This window comes from Mycetomoellerius zeteki, unplaced genomic scaffold (assembly GCF_001594055.1).
Source record: "Mycetomoellerius zeteki isolate Tzet28-1 unplaced genomic scaffold, Tzet1.0 scaffold42, whole genome shotgun sequence".
NCBI classification, from domain to species: Eukaryota; Metazoa; Arthropoda; class Insecta; order Hymenoptera; family Formicidae; genus Mycetomoellerius; species Mycetomoellerius zeteki.
This window is the reverse complement of record NW_017257414.1, coordinates 57,689-79,265: the sequence shown is the minus strand read 5'-3', so window position 1 is coordinate 79,265 and position 21,577 is coordinate 57,689. Positions and strand designations below refer to the sequence as shown.

General features: G+C 32.8%; 1 protein-coding gene across 1 annotated transcript in view; it reads left to right on the top strand.

Moving 5' to 3' along the window:
- The window catches only part of LOC108726429 (midnolin-B), a 64,587-nt gene that overhangs the window by 19,948 nt on the left and 23,062 nt on the right, over nucleotides 1-21,577 (top strand). The gene's annotated exons all lie outside the window — the stretch shown is intronic.

Below are 21,577 nucleotides of genomic sequence, written 5' to 3'. Positions count from 1 at the left end.
GCATTTATTTGGTTTGGATTAATATATTAATTGGATTGAAATTTTGATTGAAATTATTTCACCAAAGCTTTAATAACTGTCATCTAGACTTATTTATTATTACCAAATTTTTTTCAATGAAGATATTTAATGAAAATTGATACAACGACGCATTTGATCGCCACAAGGAAAGATCAATTTTGAGTTCCTCGAAGGGTCTATGGATGAAACTCGTCGAATACGTTCGCGGAATGATCTATTTAAGGCGTCTTGTGTATCATAAGGAAGTCGAGATTTATCTGTGACATTACGCTTCGATATGCTCGCGAAATGAGCGCGGCATAAAGCGTCGAGCAAACGGGACAAGGCGCCTCGCGATTACAAACGTGTTTGTTCCGTTCGCACGAATATACCGCGCCTGACCTCTCTCCGAAGGCAGCGGGCGTGAACGATAGCGACAGAGAAGCAGAACGATAATATTTATAGTATAAACGCACGCTGTAAGAGGAGGGTCTCGGCCCTATCGCGCCTTCCACGCTTATTTACGCGGGTCTCATTCGAGAAAGGTTCACTTGGCCGAATATTTTAAGCCTCTTTGTCCCACTCTATCGATCGAGTAAGAAGGAAACCGTACATTCGTTTGACGCTAATATAAACGCGTGATCGCGTACAGCGCTAATATCTTAGATGTATGTATGGCACTTGTTGAAAGCCGCAGGTTATTGACTCCCACAATATGTTCCTAAGAATAGATTTTCCTCGAGGCGCTTTCTGTCTACGCAGATACGTTTTTTTTCGCGCGTGAAAATCTCACGTGTCGCATTTCGCGAGTAAGGATGCGTTTACGCATCTCAGCTGCGACGACATGCAATTGTAAACGCCTTTCGCACGCTGCCGATGTGATGCGTCCAACCGTGACGCGACGGTACGAGAGAGCGAAGATTCGATCCTATTAAGAAATAATATAAAAAGTTGCACGATCTAGGAAAATGCGTATCGCAACTTATCCACGTGACATCCCAATCGTAACGCTTTACGTTGTATTATGCCTATTCTACCAATAGCCGTACAATCACAGTCGAATATGAGGAGAAGATTGTATAATTTGTATTGAATATGTCCTTTCTAATCTCTTAGAGTAAAAATTGAATCAGTCTTTGAAAAAAAAATGAGAATATTTTCAGCCTTGAAGAGTGGCAGATTTTCACACTTTTTTTGAGTGAGATTTTATTCTTTTGGAATGAGTTTCTCTTTAACAAAATCTTACTTCAAAAATTTTCTACTCTTTTTCTGGCTCAATTTTCAATCTTTTCGATTTGGAGAAGAGAGTAGGCTTTACATTTATTAATCCTCCGGAATCCCGTGAGTCCATTGAATCCATTCAATTTTAAGTCTCTATCAAAAATATGTGTATGTGTGTTGTGTGTCAAACAATTAAATTTTCTTTTTATTACAACTGTAAATTTGGATTATTCTTATTAAAATATATTTTATATTCTTCTTTTTTTATACACGGGAAAAACAATTTTGCTGAAAGATCTAAAATTTTGCTGAGTACATCAGATCTAAAAATAATTTTATTGGAATCTCGAATTGGTAATGAAAATATCAAATTTTTTTGCAACATTCATTGCTCATCATTTTTTAGTTTCCAACATAATTATTTTGATGAATCAAAATTATTTTTACATCTGTGCTTAGCTTTTTTAGACACTTCAGCAAAAGTTCTTTTCACGTAGAAATCGAGAGCCATTACATATTTTGGATTTACTGTCATAATTATATCTTTCATTTTCAAAACTACATTGACGTTACAAGCAATTACGTGTAAGAGTATTTAAAGGATATGCCTGAAAGATCCGAATTGTTTGACTCTTTTAGACTGCACTCTCTTTACGAAATTCCTTAATCTATTTGCGTTACGTGGGCTTAAATAGAGCACGCACTTACGCCTGCGGTAGATTCTTTATTCATCGTAATCTACGGACAACGGTACCGCACTTTCTCCTGCCTGTTGTATTTGTATTACCTTATTACTCGTGATTTATATCGCGATGCTCTGAAAAATACCTACATCTAGATTCTATTATCGAACGTTCTAAGTTCTGCCGAACTGAGCGCGATCGACTGTGCTATTTTTCGCGCTCTGTGTTTTCGCGATTACACCAAGAGTGTGTCCGTTAGTTTAATTTATACAAAAAGCCGGGAATATACCGCTACGAATAAAGGCAGGACGACGAAGGCGGATGCTCGATGTTGCGCGAAACATTCGCGTTACGTTCACCAGAACCAGACACACTCGCCGTATCGGCTTTCGCACCTCCTAGGGTTTCGATTCTAAATATCGCGATGACGAGCACGGGGCGTTATCGCAGCGCAAGGCGGCTGCCTTTTTATCGCCGAGCGTAAAGGTCAGCGACACGCATCAGATTGAATCGGATCGGGATCTTGAACGAAAACCCGTTAAGCTCGCTTGGCCGCGCTCCGCGTAACGAGCCCGCGTTCCTCTCGGCTTCCGCTTGTCGGGGCGCGAATTTCGAGGGATATTGGAAGGAGTGAGAAGGGAATTTTCGCATGCCTCGGTAGCATCGAAATCTGTACTCAGCGAAATTATACCGGTCTCGCTCGCCGTTTTATCGACTCGCGCGCGCGCGCTCACGTGCGTCGCAAACGAGATCTCGAGTCGAAGAGGAAACACACTTCAGTGTGTTGGATGAATCTCAAAAACTTGTAATTGAGCTACAAGTTTTATTTATTCAAAATTTTTACAATTAAATAACATTTATTTATATAATATATTTATTTGAAATTGTGGGTTTTTTCAAAAATATTCCTAAATATTTTATGATCAAGATTGTCACGAAACTGAAAATTGGAGAAATTGAAAACGGAAAAGTCAAGGAATTTTGCAAATTTTTCTGAAAAATTAAAATTCTTGATTTAAAAAAATTTAATATGCATACATCACACCTACGCGGTTTTAGAATACTGCTGTCTTAACAATTAAATGGAAGCGATGTTAGCAGTATTAATAGTGATTTTACATAGCTACGAATATGTGAAATTGCTCTCTTAATAAATTTGATGGTTTTCAAATCAGGATGAAAATACAAAAAATTTCAGAATATTATTGAAAATATCAGGAAAAATTATGAAATTTTTCCCGGAAATCAAAGAAAAGTTACGAAATTTTAGAATAAAGAATTTGTGACAATCCTGAAAACGTAAACTAAAAAAGCTCCAATGAACAATTTTTTTTCTTCAACCATAACTAATGATTTGTAGTAAATACTCAGATATACTTTTATGGAAGATTATTTTATTTTACTGCTTTCATGTAGTAAATTTTATTCTGTTATATATAACATTTTCCTTTCTATTTAAAATTTGAATTGGATAGGATCACGAAGATGCGTTATACTCTACTCTCAAGGCCGCCAGGTCGCCAGGGATCTGTCATTTTCTGATACAAATATACATATGTATGTATTTTCTTATCTTAACTTATTTGTAAACAAGCGTAATCGCTTAATAGTGTTGTGACTACAGTCTCCCCTAAAATATTCTGCCTTTGAGCTTGATTAAAGTTTGGGAAACATAATCGTATACCGAGAAAAAAATGAAAGTTATTGCCGATGCTTTTACTAAAGAGGGTACTAAATAATGTGGTTATGGTCATAGAATAGAAGTGAAATAGAAAATATTCGTAATTATATATATTCACAAATATATTCATTTAAACCGAATAAAAAGTATTTATTCATTTTCCATGAATAAAAAAAATTGTATTCATATACTCGTATTCATATTCTGCATTATTCATTCGAATATTGGATATATTTATCGGACACACTTCGGACTTAGTTACAACGAGTGGATTTAGGAATTACAGTGGGGAGATAACGTCTGTTTTGAGAACTTGTCGACTAAGCGAAACTCCATTTTCGAACTAAGCACATATAAGATATTCTTGATAAATCCAACGGCCACGTATATACAGCGTTATCAATACACCGCGATAAAAATGTTTGCCTGCAGAAGAGGGCATCAATTTCCATAACTAGAATATTTTAATAAAGATTGTAAAATTTACACAGAAGTAGATATTATTAGTCACCAAGAATTGTTTTGACCGAATATGGCCTTCTTCTTAATTGTGTTTAAAAAAATGAACATACACGGCAGATAGTTACGACACATTTAAAAATATTATTTATCATTAGATACATACATTTAAACAGAAATCTTAGAATATAATATTTAATTAAATAATACTCTATATTAATAAAATAATACTCTATATTATATTAAATCTGATTGAAAAATTATAATAGTTTAATTTTAATATAATTAAATTTATTACATTCATATTAAATATAATATTTAAACATAGTTACATAAGGTAATTCAAGGGAAGATGCCATAAGGGGGAAGACGCCACTTTATTTATAGTTTTTTCATAGAACACACGCACGTTGACCATACTGACTGTGCAAAAACATGTGGCAAACAGTTGCGTAATTATCGGCTTAGATGAACATATTCATGCCAATGTCGATTATACGAAAAAAATTATACGAAATACGAAAAGATAGATCGTGAAACACATGCTGTTTGTAATATTTGGTATGTTAAGGCCTGTATTACGATGCTTACTGTAAAACCGGGCAAATAATATACGGTTTCAATCAGTGTTTCCTGGTGGTCATGTGGATGATATAGATTATAATTTATAATATTCTTATATGCGTAAAAATTGCAATTAAATATTCCTTTTACACTCGGGGATAAGATGATAGTAAAAACACGATTTTTCCTGCTTGAAACCGTCATTAAAATGATTTTATGAATTAAAATTTTGGATGCTTTATATAATCGAAATATTTTAAGTTAATAAAATGCTGTTTAAACGAATAAAAGTATATCCAACTTACTTCCTAAATTTCTCTCTTTCATATTTCTTCAATTTATGTTTTATCACACCTTTATATGTTTTTATAAGTTAAACCCTTTATTATGAACTGTAAATATATATAAAATATGCAAATTTATATTGCATCGTATTATTTAATTGTTTATAACATCTTCTCCCATAGGAGGTGGCATCTTATCCACATATAGGAGGAAGATGTCACTTTTGCAAAGTATGATATATCAATTTTTTCCAATAATATGAAATATTAAACGTTAAATTTATAAATTTGTGTAAATAAAGAAAGGTCTCTAGAATATTAATAATATTTTTTCATAACTTAATTCAATAACATTAAGAAGTTATTCAAGAATAAAGACTTAAGTATGGCGTCTTTCTCCTAATTACATTATAATTGAATTTTTTACAAATTTAGTACTTTAAGTATAATTATTTAATTTCTCGCGTAATTCTTTCGAGATGTACGTGCGTCCAATCGTCTCTGTTATCGAGCAGTTCGATTAAATAGTCACGCAGTCGCTAAATCATCGTGCAATCAATTGCACAATTAATGTGAAGATTAGACTCTGTTAATCTTCTCTCGCGCGCGCGCGAGAATCCGCCGCAAAATTTAATTGCGCAAAATTTAATTGCGCAAAATTTAATTCGCGTGACACAAGCCACGTACCACCATTCGCATAAATGCCGACATGGGAATATTCGGCACTCATCGTTTTTGCAATCATTTTAAACGCGTATTATCGACACACGTCTCTTCCGACTTCGAATGTGCGTGCGACGCGTGTTTAACATTTGCGAGTCGCTGACAGACGGTAATATTGCCATAACTCAAAAGAAAGAGCGAAACGGATTACCGGTAAATAAGTTATATCGAGTTATTCATGCTGATATTATATATTCCGAAACTGCCAAGCACCACTTTCGACACCGATTCGACATGACTTTATTAATTTTTTGATTTCGAATTTTTGTTGACTTTGAAGTGGGTCGCGTGGGTGATGTATGTTCGGTCTGTTTATATCTCGTCCTGTCGCTGTCGATGAGATCAAGTGATCTCCAATGTAATTTCACGCCGGGTGCAAAAGTAGGCATGGCACGGCAAGAGATGTACTTAAGAAAATACAAACGTTATTTTAACGAAATTGCTCTTTTAAGCTCAGACGAAGTCGAGAGTTAAATATTCTTCTTATTTTTATTTTCCAGATTCTTGAACGTTTTAAAAATAGTGATAGTTTTATTTGCCCACACTTAGAAAAATGTTCTGCTTAAATCAACAGAAAGATCCAACAGGATGACATTTTGATGAGAATAAGCAAAATTTCTGATAATCGGAAATTCTATTTGGTTTCACCGAAATGTCATTCTTAAATCGTTTTGTCGTTGATCAGAACATTTTTCTCACAATCAGTGTAATACAGAAATAATGATTGACATATTAAGAAACGCAAGGCTATCCCGAAAGAATCATTTTTAAAGAAATTAATACAAAAAATTGAGCGAAAACGGGCAATAAAGAGTCAACGCGGTAATTAGTGTAAACAAACATAATATAATATTTGTAATTATCCTGATGACATTGGCAATCAATACGATTATTCCGAACGTTTCGGATCATTTTTAATTATATATAATACAGACTTAATTATATACACAATATCAAATTATCAAGAAACAAATGGATGTTAAAACAACCGTCACTCCTGAGCAACACCCATTTTGCGGATACACCCAAGTCGATATCACTTGAACGATCTCGCGATCGATGCAAGATACATATTCGCCAAGGCCGCGGAGTTTCGCCTTTTTCCCTTCCCCTCTCAGCTCTTATTTTCCGATCGGTTCTTGTACGTTGATTCTACATGCCGCGGTAGCACCGCGGTTTCGCAATGGGAATCGTCGGGGCCGCTCGCCGTCGAAGGAAAACGACAGTGCCGTCTAGAGACTCCTAGAGATCCTCAAGTAAGAGATGCGCGAATTTCTAGCATTTGCAAGAACATGGCGACCTCCATTATGTGTCATATGTGTGTGATACTTCTATGTTTGTAAATACAATTTGTAAGTACAAATTTAGATAATAATGATTCAATATTATTATAAAATATTATTATGCCATATAAGTTGTAAAATTGATGTGGTAATTGAAAATATTGTAACGGCATATTCCTAATCTATAATGTATATGACTTTATAACGCATAAGTAAACAATTATAGGTAATATCTAGAAAATAACAATGTCAGGCTGTTGCATGCCAAATTGTAAAAATTCAGCGGCTAAGGGATTTCTTATGAAACATTTTCCAAAAAATCCAAACAAAAGGGCTCAATGGGTTCCTTGATAGAAAAATTTCGCTGAAATTATTTTACGTTTTGGAACATTTTTCAGCAAAATTTCAGCATTTTAGAAAAATTTCAGTTTAATTTCAGCGATTTTTAATTGAAAAATTCATTTTCAACAAAATTTTAGCAAAATTTCAAACAAATTTCAGTAAAAATTTCAGAGAAATTTCAGCGATTTTTCAATATGTTAGCTGAAAAATTCACTTTCAGTGAATGTTCGCCGCGTTTTATCTTATGTAAGTAGGAATAAAATACGGTTGCGCCATTGGTTGCGCCATATTCTTGCAACATCGTCATCAACCAATCCCGTAGCAATTTCAATTCGCGCATCTCTTACTTGAGAATCTCTAGAAACTCCCAACGTGGTCGAGCACGTAAAGCACGTTGCTCAAATACAGCCAAGGATAGGTGAAACGGGACGTTACGCGTACACAGCGTAATCTCCCGGTGTCAGTTGCACGAAATGCAGAAACGTAACGAGAGCGCTCGATCGTTCATCGAACGGATATCTCGCTTTCGTCGACGACACTTGAGATCTGTTTTCTGTAGCTGAACCAGTGTACACTTTTGGAACTTAAAGTCAAATTGATATATGTTTGATATTTGGCGAAAGTGAGAAAGAAAATTCTAATGCAGGAATAAAAACGGACCTTCGAATTTTTAGTATTCATCGTTTAGCGCTGAATTTTATGTAGAAAAGATTTCAGAAAGGACTTTATCTGTTAACTTCTTCTAAGTAGGTAGGTGGAATACCCACACAGTATCCAAAGTTTAATTTTCTTTAAAACTTTGTTGTTGAAAATAAAAAATAAAAAATATTTCCCAGCTGCTTAGAAGTCTTAAAGTTCATTATTTTTACATTCTTTTACATTCTCTCATAAGGGTATAACTAATGTAAATTTAATTAAACTATAACATTAGCAAAGGAAGATATCAAAGGAACAATAGTAATCCAATCCTTTGAGAAAAATAACGTGTTATTATTTTTAACTTCCAAGTGTGTCAAAACGTAAAGTCATTTCTGAGATTAGTTTCAAAGTCTATAAACAACGTCTATAAACGTAGACATTCCAAAGTAAATAATAAAACAAATTTGAGTCAATTTTAATACATTTTCTTGAGTTAAATTGTTTGTAAACTCCATTTAGTTAAATTAACGATACTTAAAAACAGTGACGATTTATAAAAATGATTAAAAATAACTCAAATTGGATATTATTTGACATTATGAATTTAACAGGGTAAAAAATATAACTATAAAATCGAAAATTTTTTAAAAATTCTTCTAATCACCCCATCTATCAACTTGCGTATTTTTAGACCACCTATCTATTTAAGGATCAAGAGAAACAACTTAAACAGTTAAAACAAACATCGAGATATTTGACGTTAAATTCGTAACGGAATGTTTCGCCTCAAGTTTATAAATACAAACAGATGATATTTCGACGATCGAAATATGATTTGATCTTGCATTACCAACCTGGTATTCATCGACAGTCATTTGGCTCCGGTTTACCTTATTCACCGTTTTGCACGCCACCAGTAAATGTAGTAAATATCTGATGAACAAAATGAACGAGAAACCACCCACGCGGGAACTGCGTGATAAGGGGGTGGAAGATAAAGAGGGGGTAAAACACGGCTGAGATACGCTCAGATTATTTACCTGGCCGATGTCCGAGGAGTACGAACGTATAGATTCGTCCATTCGTCAAGGCCCGAGATAATGGCGGGGCTTTTGGCACTCGAGGAATGGCCTAAGGGTGCAATAACCCGGGTGCGCGACGCATGTACGGAACGTTCTGGCACCAGACATCGGTCTCCCGTTGTCGTCTTCGTCCCCCGCTTTGGTTTATATCTGAACGGTGTGCAGCACATTCTTCACGCCTTCGTCGATGACGTTAGAGACGTCGCGAACCGCGTGGTACGCTCTTCATCTCGCCCCCGTCTTCGGCACCGACTCATTTTCTGAGATCATATATCGTCTTTTTTACGCGTGAAAAATAGAGCGACGATTTTTTTCTTTTGGCAAAATCGATGAAATGAAATCATGGGGTTTTAGGAAGGTGGACTCGAGATCGCGAAAGTGACTCAAGACTAATTGGATGAATCCTAAGCACCATAAATGTAGTAAGCCTTAAACCTTAACAAATTGATGAATCATAGTCGAATGTGAGAAGAATAATCGCTTATGATTGGTCAGTTTCTTAAGGAAGTTGTAAGGGCATAAAACACATATATTAATATTTATGCTTTAAATAAACTACATAGGGGAGACCGGATCTCGTTGGCATAGTTTTCACAATTTTGGCATTAGATTTTTTAAACAATTAACACTATTATGATTAAAATACATCAGTGCGATAAAGAGAACCTCTACATTTTCATACTAATAATAGTTCTATACACTGTATACTTTCTTTGCAATAAATGAAATACGAACATGCTGCATTGTAGTTAACTTGCCCTAATATATGGGATAAATTGGTACATATTACAGTATAAATTGTCTTTATGATAAATTCTATATTAAATTAACAGAAACGAAATAGAAAAGTAATAGAAATAAAAATTAGAGAGCAGATATGAATTTTTTAGTAAAAACTGTATCTTTCAAAATTATTTTGTAATCATCAATAGCAAAATGTTGTTACAAAACAACAAATATAAATTATTTTAGTTCTACCTTATTTTAATATAGAAATATAAAATATAAAGTGTTTTGTCAGAATTAAATTATAAATGAATTTTCACACGTGCTGTACAATAAGTCGACCTAATCTTTTCTTATGATATGACCAAAAGTATCCCATCCCTACACACGTCTGATTTTGACCATTTTATTGTAATAAATTACTATTGTTACTCAAAATAATGTGTTGTATACTAACAAACACTTTTCTTTTAACTAATAATACATTACTTAGATTTGCTTTCTTAAGCCGAAGGACATTAATATGAAATTATGAAATGATCAAAAATTTTTTTTTAATTAGATTTTTTTCTTTTTCTGTTGTAATACTTGTTTAATTTAAATGAAACTTAGGGAGAAGTACCTATGTTATAAAAGAGATATTTTGCAGTAACTTTTCCATTTTTTCTTTTGCCACAAATACATAAATATAACACAATGCCAACTTACCTGTGCCAATGAGACCCGGTCTCCCCTATATGTGAAAGTTGTGTTTATAACATTCTGTTTTTATTGAGCAACACATTTTCATAGATCATTTATTTTATTTGATATTAGTTTTATTGTTAGAAACAAAAATTTTTTAAATAATAAAAATCTAAATTTTTTATATAAATATATTAAATACTAAAAAATGACTTATGCAAAGTTTCATTGAGATTCACCAATTAGTTTGTAACAAATAAATATTTTTGAATTCATAAAGTACTTATATAAAAAAATTGAGATTTTTATCATTATTTTATAATACATTTTCATGTATTTCTATTAGAGTACAAATTTAAAAAATATTACTTTTTATTGAAATAACTTTTGATCGAGATGGTCAGCTGTCTCTAATTTTTTCAAGTAATTCTTAACATATTCCATTTGTCTTATAACCTCCTTAAGGCTTAAGATTTTACTACACTTAGAACCAGTTTTTCATTATTTGGTTAACTCGTGATTTAGACTTAATCTCACTTAACTTTATGATAATATAAAAATTGTTTTTTTTTTCTAGCTGTGATTAATCACTAAACTAATAGTTTTTGTAGTATGTGGTAAATTTAAAAGTTATTCTCTATAAAACCATTAGTTTAGTGATTATTATAGTTAAAAAAAACAATTTTTACATTTTTTCTAAATGGCATGTGGTACAAAATTATTCTTTGTAGCACAAATTAGCATAAAATGAGCACTAAATAGTTTAAAAGGTCTTTCTCGATTCTGCTCATTTGGTCCTGCTAGCTTGACAGAGATAATTTTAATAGCGCTCACCCTGATTAGAATCAAGCGTAAATCGGAGTAATATCGCCTTATTTATATACGGCAAGGTCTCGTTCCTTCGATCGGTCCAACGAGCGACGGTCGCCAATGGAAACGGGGTTCGCGATATCCGGCGACGTTACCGGGAGTCGTGCGGTCTAATCTTCTAGGTCGGTGTTTTCTTATCGGAGCTTTTTTCTTTTCTTTTTTACATGCCACAAGTCCAAGCTGCACGATCGCGATCACGTTATCGCGGCACCGTCAATGCCAGCCGAGGCCGTGGATTTGTATCACGATTCGCGTTATTGTCTTGTTGCGTGCTCACATATACTATCGCGTTATAATCGTTCATTCACGGTATCGGCCGATATCGAAAGCTATCACTGTATATCATAATCGCTGCAATCCCGCGTTCGGTGAAACTTCAGACACACCCAAAACGATGAATTGAAGGCTGGTATTCATAGTCCGTTCTTATTTCAAAATCATCTTAAGTAATATTTTAAAATGTTAATATTGTTCCTGATTGATTCATGACGTCTTAAGATTGTACTTAAGATTGTACTAAGAAAATACAAAAATCGACTACGAATACCAGCCGAAGTGAGTTGGAGCTGGTCAAATCGCTTTGGCGATTAACTGATCGATAATGAGATATTTTTAGCCGCGTCACTGCGTAATTTTCTTTTTATAAGAATAAAAAACTTTCTTAGCGTAAAAAGGAACAGAAGTAGTGTTGGTCTGAAATAGACAAAAAAATAAGTTATTTATGGTGTTAGCCTTGATTTATGTTAAATTAGACGTGATGTATACAATAGATTATTACGTTTGCCTTAATTATATCTTACGACGTTAAAATTAAACAATGTACTCAGATACGCAGATCAAAATGAGATGAGAAAATTCCGTTTCAATCTGACCGCACAAAGGATAATGTTAGAGATAAAAATCGATTTTATAACATTGCCCCATTTTCTGTGTTCCGTAATAGCCCATTTTGCTGTCTCTCTTCCTTAGAAAAAAAAAATGATTGCGCTCGGGACTCTGTGCTTCCGCTCGTTGCTCGAGCGTGGCTTTTTATCACGCGCGTTTGCACGCACGCATGTTTATTTCGGTCGATTTCCGCTCCGCGGTAGCGGTTGCATCAGCGACCTCGCGATAGCGGCGTGCGTGCGAACCGGGTCGCGGTGGACTTTGATTGTCAGAAACAGGGTCGGTTTTAGGTGGTAAGCACGGTAAGCAGCGCATCGGGACGTTATGAAGCGGGGGCGCCTTAAATCCCAGTGCCAAAAATATTTAAATGTTTGTAAAATAATTATTTAAAAATATTGAAAATTTGTTTAGAAAAATAAATTTGCAAGCGTTACGTCAATGTAAAAGTAAGAACAATTGACTCTTGTGCTTTTCTTTTTTGTCACGCTTCTTTTCGCCCTGACTAGGGCTGTGTTCGCTTTGGCGCTCACAATGCTTCAAGCGTCGTGAGCGCCAAAGCAAACGCAGTCTAGATGTATCTATAGTGTGTACCGACCAGTTACTCATAGCAAAGTAAACAAAAAAAGAGCATCGAAGTCACGAAAGCACGAACGACGGAACGTGCGGCGAGAAGCGTGAGGGCGACTTCTCGCTGTTCGTGATTCGGTGATCTTTCGATTGTTTCTGGTCAAAGGTGAGACGTCACTCTTAAGCCCGTGTCACACTACGGATTGCGGGCGCAGATTGGATTTGGATTGCGAACTACGGATTGTCGATCAGCCAATCACATGGAAGTAGCCAAAGATTCGGATTGCGAATCGCGAAATAGGCAAGCCTCTATTTTTACGATCTGTAATGCGCAATTCGTATCAAGTTTAGATCACAACAAACGAATCTTTTAAATCGATTAGGATCTTCCAATGACAATTCTAAAAAAAAGTTATGGTGCATCCCTTTTTCTTTTCTTCTTGCTATCCATTTGTGAACCCGTATTTTCTGCTTAAGTCTACTTAATTTGTATTTATACATAATTTGTATTTATACATAATTAAAAGCAACAAAAATACATTTAACTTTTTTCTTATATGTTGTTTATAATAACAATTGTAATTTTGTGTCATGGTCACCATAGCGTGCACATTGAAGACCGAATTCGTAACAATTCGTAGTGTGAATGGAAAATCCGGATTCAATGATCCGCAATCTCAATTCGATCCGCGTCCGCAATGCGTAGTGTGACGGGCTTTATGCCACACTACGAATTGTGGACACGGATCGGATTGGGATTGCGGATCGCGGATCGAAATTCAGTCAATCAAGACAAGGCAGTTTCGGATCCGGATTGTAGATTGCAGAATAGACGGCTCTCTATTTTTGCGATCCGTAATCGTGATCCAAGCCAATAAAACATCGAGTTTGATCACGTGACCCATTTATGATGGATGAATAAGCATCGTTTGTTGTGGTAATCTATGCTCATCATAGACGTGTTTATATCATTGGATTTGGATTCTTCGTTCACACTACGGACTACGGATTCAATTTGCAACATATGCTGTATCGCAAATGTCGTGTCGTTAATACAGTGTCGTCGACGTTTGCTGTGTATAGGGTGGCTAACCATTCCGAATTTTGTGAGACGTCCCAATTTTTAATTCTCTATAAACACGTCTCTATGATTAGCATAGGTAACCATAACAAACAATGCTTATTCATCCATCATAAATGGGTCACGTGACCAAACTCGATATTTTATTGGCTTGCGATTACGGATCGCAAAAATAAAGAGCCGTCTATTCTGCAATCTACAATCCGGATCCGAAACTGCCTTGTCTTGATTGGCTGAATTCCGATCCGCGTCCACAATCCGTAGTGTGACACGGGCATTACGCTTCTCGCCGCATGTGCTCACCGTTCGCGCCATCGCGACTTCGCTGCTTTTTTATTTACTTGGCTATGAGTGACTGACCGGTGAGCCAAACCACAAGCCATAAGAAACCGCCTGAAGACGTGTCTCTGTTTGATGATTAAAAAATACGTCCAGACAAGTTAAACTCGAATCTCAATGAGAAAGTTTTAGTGAATGTCCGTATACATTCTTAATGATGGTATCATGTATCACATACTTTAATTATATATACTTAGTTCGTTGATTCTTTTGTGTTCCCCAACAGTATAAATAAAGATTGAAATGGATAAAAAAAAATTATCTGGCTACTAGAATAGAAAACGTAAGGCAACTGAATTATTAGAGATCGAAAAACAAAGAGGAAATATTAATACTTCAAAGAAGATGAAAAAAGTTTAGACATCGAAAAATCCAATCAGAAAAATGAAAAATAAATTATCAAATTGACAGAAAAACAACGGATTGCTTGTGAATCGATAGTAACGGATTTTACTGCTTCAACAGAGCTTTTTACTACTGTAAAAGAAACGGAAGTACAAGAAGAAAAAGAAAATGTTAACGATCTATCAATTTCTAACACGCACACGCACGCACACGCACACACACACACACACACACACACATCTGAACTTTTAATAAACTTCGTGATCCCTCCACGTGGCCCGATATAAATGAAAAAACGAGGAGAATCATAATCGAAAACGGTCCATATCGCTTAGTGTGCCCGATGAATACAAAAATTTGTAATTCAGCTCCAAATTATATTTATTCAAAATTTTCACATAAAAAAAATGTAATCATATATTCATTCAAAATTTTGGGTTTTTTAAAAATATTTATTCACAAAAAAACTATGAATATTTAACGAGTATTCATATTTATTCAAACAAAATATAAACTGAAAAGAAAAGATCCAATAAGCAATCGTTACCCCTTAATTATAACCGGCACTGTGATGACTTTAAGTAAAAAAAAAAATGAATTTTATTTATTTTTGTCATTGTAATTCAAATTTTATGAAGGAAACTTAGAAATTTTGAAAAATATTTTAGAAAGCAATATGGTACATTTTTTATTTATAAATATCTATTTGATAGAGTGCCATACATATTCCAATATAATTCCGGTTACATCACAGTAATGTTATAAACATTTTATAAGATATCTTGGGCAGGTCCTTCATTATGATCTGTGGATATTAAATTCCGAGATATATTATTTATTCCCATTAAAAATGCCTCTATTTAACCTATAAACAAGGACGCACTTCGTATAGGATCGTATAAGTCGCGAACTAAGCGCATGGTGTAATCGTAGCCATTGTTTTTATAGATTTATTTTCTCTTGCAGGCTTGCAGGCTTTGTGCAGATAATACAGAGTAAAAGTAAATACGAAACGAAAGTATTCATAATGATATTCAAAAAATATTCATCCAAATGGAATGAAAAGTATTTATTCGTTTCTTGACGAATAAAAAAGAAATGTATTCGAATGAGTATTTTTATTCATTTTTTATTCGTTTATTCGAATATTAGGTGTATTCACCGGACACACTAATATCGCTATACCGATGTAAATTATCCGGTCGATAGTTATGGAAGAAAATTTAGTAATTCGTACTACAACAGAAAACTAGCAAATTCAGAATTTATTTCAAGAGACTGGCTTATATACTCATTAAAATGTAATAGTGTATATTGCTTCTGTTGCAAAATATTTACTTCTTCTTACACAACGGATATAATTGCAAGTAAATTGATATCTCAAAAAGGATATTCAAATTGGCAAAATCTTTCAAAAACTTTGCACGCACATGAAACTTCTTCAGCTCATACGAGCAATTTTAAAAAATGGATTGATCTAAGAGGATTGATCAGGCCTTGCAAAAAAAAAACAACTATTGACAGTCAAACGGAAAAATTGTTTGAAATGGAAAAACAACATTGGCGTGCAGTCATTGAAAGAATAATAGAAATCGTAAAGTTTTTGGACCAACAATGTCTTGCATTTAGAGTAACATCGGATGTTTTGTACGAAAGAAATAATGGAAATTTCTTGAAGTTAATGGAACTACTTGCTAAATTCGATGCAGTGTTTGCTACTCATCTTTGCCGAATTATGAAAAAGAAAACGAAAGTGTATTACACTAGCAAGATAATACAAAATGAAGTCATTTCTTTGCTTTCTAATAATATTCTCATTCATATTTTATCATTAGTTAGAAAGGTTAAATATTATTCTATAATCTTAGATGCACACCGGATATTAGCCACAAAGAACAGATGACAATTATTTTACGATTTGTATCGATAAAAGAAAACAGCGTTAAGATAGAAGAACATTTTGTAGGTTTTATTGAGATTCATGATTCGACTGAGAAAGGTATCACCGAATATGTAGTTAACAAGTTAAAAGAATTTAATCTTGACATACAAAATTTACGCGGACAAGATTATGATAATGGAGCGAAGCGAATATGAAGGGAAAAAATAATGGTTTACAAAAACATATTCTGAATATTAATCCTAGGGCCTTCTTTGTGCCATGTGCAGTTCACACCCTCAATTTAATCGTCAATGATGCAGCTAAAATTACTTTTGAGACGATCAATTTCTTTGGGATTTTATTCTCAGGCAATTTATAATTTTTTTCCGCTTCAATGAAAAGACGGAGTGTATTAAATAATCACAATTCAAAATTAACGTTAAAGCCTCTTTCCGACACTCGCTGAGAATCTCGAATCGATGCTCTAAAACCTTTACGATATCAGATTGGAGAAATTTACGATGCATTATTCGAAATATTTGAAAATTCTAAGACATTCAGCAAAACACGAAGCTCAAATTTTATGTCTGAAAATGAAAGATTTTCAATTTTTGTGTTCTGTTGTATTATGTCATGATCTCTTGAATCACATTAATGTTGTAAATAAATTACTTCAAAGTATAACTGAAAATATCTCTTCAGCTTTGAAAGTAATTGATAATATCTTGATATATTAAAAAACTTCGCACAAATGAAGGGTTCAAAGAGACTGTTGCAACTGCTGTCGAGTTAGCAAACTGCCTTGAAATATCGGCGGAATTTAAAGAAAGCTCAGAAATTCGGAAAAGAAGAAAAACAAAGCAATTTGAGTATGAAGCTCAAGATGAACCAGTACAGAATTCTAAAGATAAATTTAAAATTAATTTCTTTAATGTGATTTTGGATACATTTATTACATCAATAGAAAATAGATATGAACAATTAAAAAATCATAACAAACATTTTGAATTTCTTCATAATTTACATAATTTAAAAGATATGGAAACAGATAAATTGAAAATGTACTGTTCTAATTTGGAATTTTATTTGACACACGGTGACGACAAAAATATCGACTCGGTCGATTTATTTAACGAATTAAAAATTTTGAAAAACAGTTTCTTTTCAGAAATCAAAGATTTGAAAAGTTCGCTTGATATATTAACTTACATGTATTTAAATAATCTTGAATTATATGTATCCTTTCCAAATATTAGCTCTTCGAATTTTAAATACATTGCCTATATCTGTAGCGTCTGGTGAAAGAAGTTTTTCTAGATTAAAGCTGATTAAAATTTACTTAAGATCACAAGTATATCACAAGAAAGACTGGTAGGCCTAGCATTGATAGCAATTGAACATGACATGTTGTAAGGAGTTAAATCTTGAAGATTTTATTTCTGAATTTGCTAGTTTAAAAGCACGTTAAGTAATTTTATAAACACAATATTTTTAAAATCGTTGTATCTTTTTTAGTATTTAAGTAATTAACATAAAAATTATATTGTTCAATTTACATTTACGTATAAAATATGTGAGATATATCATATAATATGTTATGTAAATTTTTTTAATTTTACAGTTCATGTTTTTTTATTCTGAATAAAAATACAGAATAATTTCGAAATTTTATTATTATTATATATTATATGAATATGAAGGAAATGAGAGGGAGGGGCGCTTTTTTAAATCTTGCGTAGGATGTCAAAGATGCTGGAATCGGCTCTGTTCAGAAATACAAGACGCAAAGTTCGGCGAAACGTTCTTCTTTTCTTTTGGCACATTGAAAAAAATACTAAATTTTAATAAATATTTGTTTGGATAGTTCTACATAAATATTTACTAAATGTAAATATGTTGGTATTTATTTGATACAAAACCATTAATCTGATTTGACTATCATTTTTTATTGACCAAATGTTTATTTACTGTAAGTAAATATTTACTTAGATTTATTCACAAAAATACTGTAAAAAGTGCAGTATTATTTTACATGCTGGTCTAATAATGCGTCCTAATAATAACTTTCCCTTTATTATATTATCATTTTGTGAATCTTTCCAACATTTTACTGATTATAATTCTTTCATATTTTATTATGTTTTTTTAATCTCTTAGTTCATTCTCGTTTGTAATTTAATGGCTGAAGATGATTAATTGTAAGTCAAATCGAAACGTCCCATACACTGTACATTAGTGAAAAATTAGTTTTAATTTTTACTTCTTCAATAATAGTTTTTAAATATAATAAGTTTAAATAAATCTAATTATTTGTTCATATGCTGACTTCTATCGTTACTTTTATTATTTTTTATATATTTCTTTTTTTTTCCCTCCTTTCTTTTTTTTTCATCATCATCGCCTTGACATTTTCCATGAGTTATACCATTTTAGTCTTTTGACTATCAGCTATGTGGAATCAGCAACTTGGGTCTTTAACCTTCAATACAGATTTTTATATTGTTTCGGACTATATAAAAATTTGAAAAAATTCTTATGAAAGTTCTTTAACGAGTTTTTACTATTATAGAAGTCGGATTGTATTTTATTTATTTTTTTTATAGATTTAACCCTGGAATGTTGCTGTGAGTGAATTTTCACCATTCACTTTTTGAGTTTAGTATCTACCTATAGCTTTTGGTATTAAATTTTTAGTAGTTTAAAATTTGATGTTTAGTTAAAATTAAACATTTAATATGATTGTTTAATGTTAGAAGTTATTTTTTTATCAAATTAAACATTTTTAAAGACCGTGCTATGTGAGAAACACAATTAATAATAGAAATTAAAATGCCTCGGTGGTCTAACTGGTAAGGACACTCACACGGAATGTAAGAGATCCGGGTTCGACTCCCGGCCGAGGTAATATTTTTCGCAATAAATTTATTTACAGTTTTTCAGCACAGTAACATCTTGCTAATATGATGCCTGATTATGCATCAAAAATTAGTTCGTTTCGTGATATTATTCCAGTAGTTTAATTGCGTTTATAAGTCCGGAAAATCAATTCGGCGCGCAGTTTGAAGGACTACAAATATGGTATATATGCAAGTACATATATAGTATATATATATATATATAATTCACATTGAATTATTTAAAGCATTATAGATCTAGCTTCGACCGTTAAAGACATTTTAATTTCTATTATTAATTATTTTTTTATATTAAAATATAATGTTAATTCAATTATTCTAACATCTTTGGCTACCTATAAATAGACATTTAAAAAATATAAAAAAATTTTTTTATCTATTTTCACTCAGAGTTAATGTAAGAAAAATATGCAGTCTAGGATTAAATTCATCTATTAAAACCTATTACAATATTGACTATGCTTTCAAAGTCCAACTTGGCCGGCGGAAGATTAGAGTTGATGCAATCATGCGAAGCGGACAAAAGCCCGTGGACATTATTCATAAAAGAATATTGCATGCGAGAATGCTACAGTACATTTTTAGATATTAAAGAAACAGTGATAACTCAATTCATTAAAATAAATAACATTTTGTTAAAAAAAAGTGCATGGGTGGAAATTTATCAATATTCCATTAAATTTATAAAAAATAAATAAAATCCGTCTAAATATTTTATTTATAAAAAATAAATAAAATATAATCCGTCTTCAATGATAGTAAAAACTCGTTACAGTTTTTACAAGTATGCAAGAATTTTTTTTAATTTCTACATGTGTCAAAATGTAAATCAATTTATTTCCGTGTAAATAACATTCATATTAACATATGCACTTAGTAAATGATAAAGTTAGTAAATTTAATAAATGATAAACTTATTAAAGTTAGTAAGTAATGATAATAAAAAATTCAATACATTTGTTTAATTATTTAACTTTATTGTTTTAATTAAATTAATGACATACTGAATTGGAGCAATGATTAAAAATAACTCAAATTGGGTATAATTTGGGACATTATAAATTTAGCAGTGTATACGTTATGTATATTATCTATAGATTTTCGTATGTGCGATATAAATTGAAGAATATAGGCCCAGGACTCTCTCCTGATGCGAGACTCGAGCTATTAAACCGGTATAAATCGCGTATTTTTCGCACCGGCGATCGCACTTCAAGAGGCTTCAAAACGAAAGAATGACGACTTCGTGTCCGTCGCGATTTATTTAGAAAGCCAAGGGAAACCGATATATAGATCGGGATGTTATGCCGAGGCGAGGCAAAGCGATCGCGACCTAATTCTGTCGACTGTTGCATATAAGTATTTTTCATCGACTGCCACAGGACTCCCTTCTCTCCACCTCTTCATGCAGCCCGTCCATCGTATCGCTTTCTTCCATCATGTCGCTTTTCGAAGTGCCAAACTGCGACAGCTCTCGTTTAACACTCGCTCGAATGGGATATTTCCAACTGACGCCGATCTTTCCGGCTCTATCGTACGATATATTGCAAGTTTCGGGCCTCTCTTCTGAGAATAATTCACAGATGAGAAACTCTTTCGTGAGAGAACCGTAACGATTTTATGGAACGAATGCTTTCGTTATGTTGCAGTCAGTATAATGAAACCAGTTTCTTAAATAAATTCTACGGAGCCTTTTACAACTGGCTTTGAACAACTTGCGTAAAAGCAAACTTTGATCACTAGCGACTAACTATGAATAATGTTATTATACAATTTTATTAATATAGACAGCTCTTCATTGTATACGTATTGAAGAAACAGAAGCTGATATTTCTAATTATAAGTAGAAATCAGACCAATAATAAATCAAAAGAAATAATTCTACACCTAGAGAAAGGTTTCTTCGATTTGAGAAAATGTTTCTTTACTATACTATTAAAGAAAAACTTTATTTGATTTCAAAAAGTAATGTTTACATCTCAAAGAAATGACGTTCAAATCAAAGAAATTTTTTCTTTAACTGTATAGCAAAGAAATATTTCTTTGAATCGAAGAAACCTTTCTCTAGATGTATTTTTGGTCGAAACTTAATAATATTTATATGCAAAAAAATATTTGCAAGTATATTTTTCAGTTTCATAAACTGCGCGCTGATTTGGTTTGTCAGACTTGAAACGTAATCAAATTGAAGCTGAAATATTAATATTTCAAATTATATAGATTAATCATTAATTTAATATTTTTCCAAAAAATTTTCAAAGAGAAAACAATAACCTCGATTAAAGGAAATTACATCTATTGCCTCTAATATATTATTAAATA